A 6,231-nucleotide genomic window follows, 5' to 3' on the forward strand; every position below is an offset into this window, starting at 1 on the left:
TCGTAAATCTGAGTCAGTTGACAACTGTGTGAAATTCGATTGTGTGACCACAGGATCAAAAGTGTGAACAATGGCCCTAAATCCCTTTCCTCAGTTGTAACTTTGAATGGTCACTAAATGAACCGTTGCAAGTCGAGGACTACGGTAGCCCAGGAGGACACAACGGGCCCTTTCCTTCCCTCTGCTCCGACGGAGGTTGGGGACACGTGCTGGGGAAGGAAATCGCCCCTATTCAGGGAAGAGAATTGCTCTTTGCACCCCCAGATCCCTGCTGATCCCCCCTTCCCCAATGGGGGGCAAAGGGAGTCTTGCTGGCTTCGCTTAGACATGGGGGGGCTGTTCTGCACCCTGGCCCCCCCCATCTGTCACTAGAGCAAACTTGGCCACTTTAAAACTTGTGGACTTCAACTCCCAGAATTCTCAGCTGGAGAATGCTGGGAGTTGAAGTCCACCAGTCTTAAAGTGGCCAAGTTTGGGGACAACCCCCCCCCACCCCTGGCTCTGCACCCCAACTCTGCTGGGCTTGCAGTCCTTCCCACTTTTCTGGTGGAGCTCAGCGAGCGCAAAGTCACCCCGGCAAATAATCCACGGGTAGCCCGACTCTGTGTGATTCATTTAGCCCAGAGGGGGCCGCTTTTAAGACCGCTGGACTCCAACTCCCAGCATTCCCCTGGCTGAGGAATTCTGGGAACTGAAGTCCACGAGCCCAAAGATGCACCCTGCTGATGTCACCGGCTTAGTTGTAGCCCAGAAATAGGCTAAAGCTGGGATCCCCAAACTGGGCCACTTTAAAACTGGTGGGACTTCCAATATTACAAAAGTTGGGAATGTTGGTCCGATTGGATGGAACAAAGATAGATAATATAATAGTAAACAGTGGTGGGGGTTCAAGGATTTTTACTACTGGTTCTGTGGGCGTGGCTTGGTGGGCGTGGCAGGGGAAGGAAACTGTAAAATCTCCAGGCAGAGGTGGGATTGGCCGGTTCTCCGAACTACTCTAAATTTCTGCTTCCGGTTCTCCAGAACTGGTCAGAACCTGCTGAATGCCACCTCTGATAGTAAACATTATTAAACTGTAAAGGAGATTAACCTATATCGGTAGTAACTATTTACTCGCATTAAGATTTAATTGTAAATATGACACCAATAACATAAGGAACCACAAGCTGTCGATAATGGAATTGCCCTTTATTCGTTTGTTTTTGTTTTGTTTTGTTTTTCTATGTTGTGTATGTGTTTGTTCATTTATTTTAATTGTACATTCAATAAAGTTTGCTTTCAAAGACTGGTGGACTTCCAACTCCTGGCACAGGATCTCCTGCTTGAGCAGGGGGTTGGACTAGTTGACCTCCAAGATCCCCATGCTATGCTGGCTGGAGAATTCTGGGAGTGGAAGCCCACCAGTCTTGAAGTGGTCCAGTTTGGGGACCCCTGTGCCAAACCCAACTGAACAGCCGCACAGCCAGCGAACATGGATTCCTTCGGCTGGATCGTGCATCCCAATCCCCCCGGGCAGGTCCAGGCAGCCCTTGTGCGGCATGGGGAGGGGGGAGGGGCTCCCCCCAGGGCACCTTCGGACGCCCTGCTGCCCGTTAGAAGATCCCAAAAGGTTTGGGGGTGCAGGATGAGCCCCAGCATTCAGTTCCTCCAAAGGCCTTCAAAGAACAGAACCCTAGGGGACCTTGAAGGGCATCTAGTCCAGCCCCCTGCCCAAGAAGGAGACTTTATATCTTCCCAGGCAAATGACTGCCTAATCTTTTAAAAACCTCCAGGGATGGAACCCTCACAACCCTCCACTGATTAATTTTTAACTATTCATCAAGCAAGCAATTAATTGTTCTCATGGCCAGAAAATCACTCCTTAGTTCCAGGTTGGATTTATTTCTTCTACCCATTGCCTTTCCTTCCTTCCTTCCTTCCTTCCTTCCTTCCTTCCTTCCTTCCTTCCTTCCTTCCTTCCCTCCTTCCTTCCCTTCCTCTTTCCTCCCTCCCTCCTTCCACTCTCCTTTCCCCTCCCTCCCTCCCTCCCTAAGTCATAGAATCCTAGGGCTGGGACCTTGGAGGTCATCCAGTCCAACCCCCTGCTCAAGGCAGAAGCTCTCCTACCATCCCGGTTAAATGGTCGTCAAGGCTGTTTTAGGAAACGTCAGAGTGATTTCATGATGCTGGGATGGTGAACATGGAAAACTGGGCCTCTCCCTCTGCCAAACCCACTTTCCCCAGGAGGGGGAGCTGCAGAGTTCCCAGGCACCCCATACACAGAACCTACTACGGGTCTGTCGCCCCAACCAGCCCCTCCTTTTCCCCTTGTAAAACAGCAGGATTGGGGGGGGGGGGGTTTAAGTCCATCCCTATTTGGTTCCTCCCCCCCAGTCGTCCTTTCTCCAGGCTGACCAAAAACGCTGAACAAACTGCGGTTCCTGGATTTCACAATTCTCACACCAAGGAAGCGGCGCATCCGTGTCATCACACACACCAGAATAAGAGAGCTGGAAGCAGCAGGTGGCGAATTCAGCCGGTTCTGACCAGTTCTGGAGAACCGGAAGCGGAAATTTTGAGTAGTTTGGAGAACCGGCCAATCCCACCTTTGACTGGAGATTTTACAGTATCCTGCCCCTGCCACGCCCACAGAACCAGTAGTAAAAAAAAATATTGAATCCCATCACTGGTTGGAAGGGACCTTGGAGGTCTTCTAGTCCAATCCCCTGCTTAGGCAGGAAACCCTACACCACTTCAGACAAATGGTGATCCAATCTCTCCTTAAAAACTTCCAGGGTTGGAGCATTTACAACTTCTGGAGCTCAGTGGTTCCACTGGTTGATGGTTCTCCCTGTCAGAAAGTTTCTCCTTATTTCCAGGCTGAATCTCTCCTGGATCAGTTTCCACCCATTATTCCTTGTCTGGCCTTTGGGGGCTTTAGAGAATAGCTTGACCCCCTTCCTCCTCTCTGGGGCAACCCCTCAAATATTGGAAGGCTGCTCTCCTGTCTCCCCTGGTCCTTCTCCTCCCTAGACCAGCCAGGCCCAGTTCCTGCAACCGTTCATTGCATGTTTCAGCCTCCAGTCCCCTCATCCTCCTGGTTGCTCTTCTCTGCACTTTTTCTAGAGCCTCAACATCTGTTTTTCATATCATGGCAGCCCAAACTGGATGCAGGATTCCAGGTGAGGCCTTACCACGGCCTTGCAAAGTGGTATCAACCTTTCACCTGATCTCGATTCTCTTGATGCCACCGAGGGTTGCATTGGCCTTCTTGGCTGCGGCTGCACATGGCTGGCTCCTGTTTAGGGGATCGTCCCCTCGGACTCACAGTTACCCATGAGACCCCGAGACCGAAAGTAGAGTTGGGGCCCAAATTGGCTCTCCGGGAAACCTCTCTCTTTGAGGAAGAAGAGACCAACACGCTTAGTGGCGGCCATTGGGGGGACCCCAAAAGGCTGCGGGGGACGTACATGTTTCCTTCGTCCTGGAAATGCCACCCGACTTCCTCTTCCTCTCCACAACAGGGCAGACCAACGCAGGGCATCTTCCCTCCCTGGGTGGTGCTGGGCACGGAGGGGGCTTCGCTCCTCTGCAGGCAGGAAAGGCAGTCCTTGACTTACAACCATTCATTTAGCGACTGAGCTTAACGATGACGCTGAAGAAACTCACTTATGGCCGGTTTTCACACTTGCGACCATTGGCAGCCGCCCCTGTGGGTCACATGATGGAAATTCAGCTGCTTGGCAACTGGCACGGACTTATGACGGTTTACAGCATCCCCTTTTCCAAGGACAAGCAAAGTCAATGGGGGTGGGGGGGGAGGATTCACTTAATGACCACATGGTTTGCTTAACAACTGCAGCAAGAAAGATTGCAAGAAAAGTGAAGGAAGTCCTCAGCAGAATTGTCAGTGGGGGCACAACTCACCTTAACAACGGCCTGGCCTGGCAATGGAGTCCCTTGTGGTCATAAGCCGAGGACCAGCTGTCCCACTTCAGGGAAGGGAAGCGGTCAGGAGGAAGGAAGGCTCCCCCTGCCGAGAGGCGACGGAGGAGGCCGGAGCCCCTTTGGAGCAGCCTCTGCCAGGCCACGGACGGCAGAGGAGTTGCAGGGGTCTCTCGCCCCCAGCCCCCCACTGCAACAGCCCTGGGCTGCCAGGCCCGATGAGACTTGCAGAGGATTCCAGAAGGTTCCTCGGCCGCAGCACGACTTGCCGTGGGTCACCCAGAGCAGCCTCGGCTTGTGTCTCATCTTCTGGGGCTGAGGACTCCCCCACCCCACCCCCATGCAGAAGACAGGCCCCCATCAATCATTTCTCTCCGGGGAGCAGCTCCCACCCTCCACCCCCCCATCCCAGTCTGGCCCCCTCTCCTCACACCTGGCGCTTCCCTTCCTTTATTTATGGGACTGCGCTCTAATGAAGTTGTTAAATTGGTCCGTATTGCAAAGGGGGCACCAACAGACCGGTGACAACACGTTAGAGCAGGGGTGTCCAACCTTGGCAACTTTAAGACTTGTGGACTTCAACTCCCAGAATTCCTCAGCCAGCTGGCTGAGGAATTCTGGGAATTGAAGTCCACAAGTCTTAAAGTTGCCAAGGTTGGTCACCCCTGCGTTAGAGCCATCAAACTATTAGTTAACATTAGCCAGGAGTGGTAGAGGTGCTTTGGATAATGAGTTGGGTGCATTATAAACTAAATAGATAGTAGATGATATATTTATATATAGATAGATAGACACACAGACAGATGATATAGAATAGAAATAGAACAGAATAATAACTTGATTGTCACTTTGAATGTACAGTAATTGGCATATATTAAAATGAAATTTCATTGCATGCAGCTCTCAAAGGGTCGCCACTTCCAATATACCCTACCTAAACATGACTAAATAAATAAACATGCATATACCCACATATATGACAAGTAACACAGTCTACTTCGGACGTATACATGCACATGGCGAGAAAAATTAATCTTGCGAGTTTCCCAGGCCGATGGACTTGGGAACGAAGCTGTTGCAGAATCTGGAAATCCTGCTAGAAACACTTGGGGAAACCTCCTCCCAGAGGGAGCAGCAGAAAATAGGTCATGAAGGGTGTGTGGGGTCTCTCTCACAAGGCTTGAGCTCTCAGCACAGAGCGCTTATAAGCAGCATCCTGAAGGGAGCTTCCTATGATCTTCTTGGCTGTAATTACCACTCTCTGTAGGGACTTTCTATCTGAGGCACTGCTGCCACCAAGCCAAACAGTGATAGATGATAGATAGGTGATAGATAGGTAGATGTAGATGGATGGATGGATGGATGGATGGATGGATGGATAGATGTAGGTAGATAGATAGAAAGTACACTGATCAAAAAAAATAAAGGGAACACTTAAACAACACAATGTAACTCCAAGTCAATCACGCTTCTGTGAAATCAAACTGTCCACTTATGTAGCAACACTGATTGACAATCCATTTCACATGCTGTTGTGCAAATGGAATAGACAACAGGTGGAAAGCAGAGGCTGTTAGCAAGACATCCCCAATAAAGGAGTGGTTCTGCGGGTGGTGACCACAGTCCACTTCTCAGTTCCTATGCTTTCTGGCTGATGGTTTGGTCACTTTTGAATGCTGGCTGTGCTTTCACTCTAGTGGTAGCATGAGACGGAGTCTACAACCCACACAAGTGGCTCAGGTAGTGCAGCTCATCCAGGATGGCACATCAATGCGAGCTGTGGCAAGAAGGTTTGCTGTGGCTGCCAGCGTAGTGTCCAGAGCATGGAGGCACTACCAGGAGACAGGCCAGTACATCAGGAGACGTGGAGGAGGCCGTAGGAGGGCAACAACCCAGCATCAGGACCGCTACCTCCGCCTTTGTGCAAGGAGGGACAGGAGGAGCACTGCCAGAGCCCTGCAAAATGACCTCTACAAATGTGCATGTGGCTGCTCAAACGGTCAGAAACAGACTCCATGAGGGTGGTATGAGGGCCCGACGTCCACAGGTGGGGGTTGGGCTTACAGCCCAACACCGTGCAGGACGTTTGGCATTTGCCAGAGAACAGCAAGATTGGCAAATTCGCCACTGGCGCCCTGTGCTCTTCACAGATGAAAGCAGGTTCACACTGAGCACATGTGACAGACATGACAGGGTCTGGAGACGCCGTGGAGAACGTTCTGCTGCCTGCAACATCCTCCAGCATGACCAGTTTGGTAGTGGGTCAGTACTGGTGTGGGGTGGCATTTCTTTAGGGGGCCGCACTGC

Source organism: Notechis scutatus, chromosome 1, assembly GCF_049901735.1.
Source record: "Notechis scutatus isolate UNSWTSFEM ecotype Mainland chromosome 1, rNotScu1.2, whole genome shotgun sequence".
In the NCBI taxonomy this organism is placed as follows: domain Eukaryota; kingdom Metazoa; phylum Chordata; class Lepidosauria; order Squamata; family Elapidae; genus Notechis; species Notechis scutatus.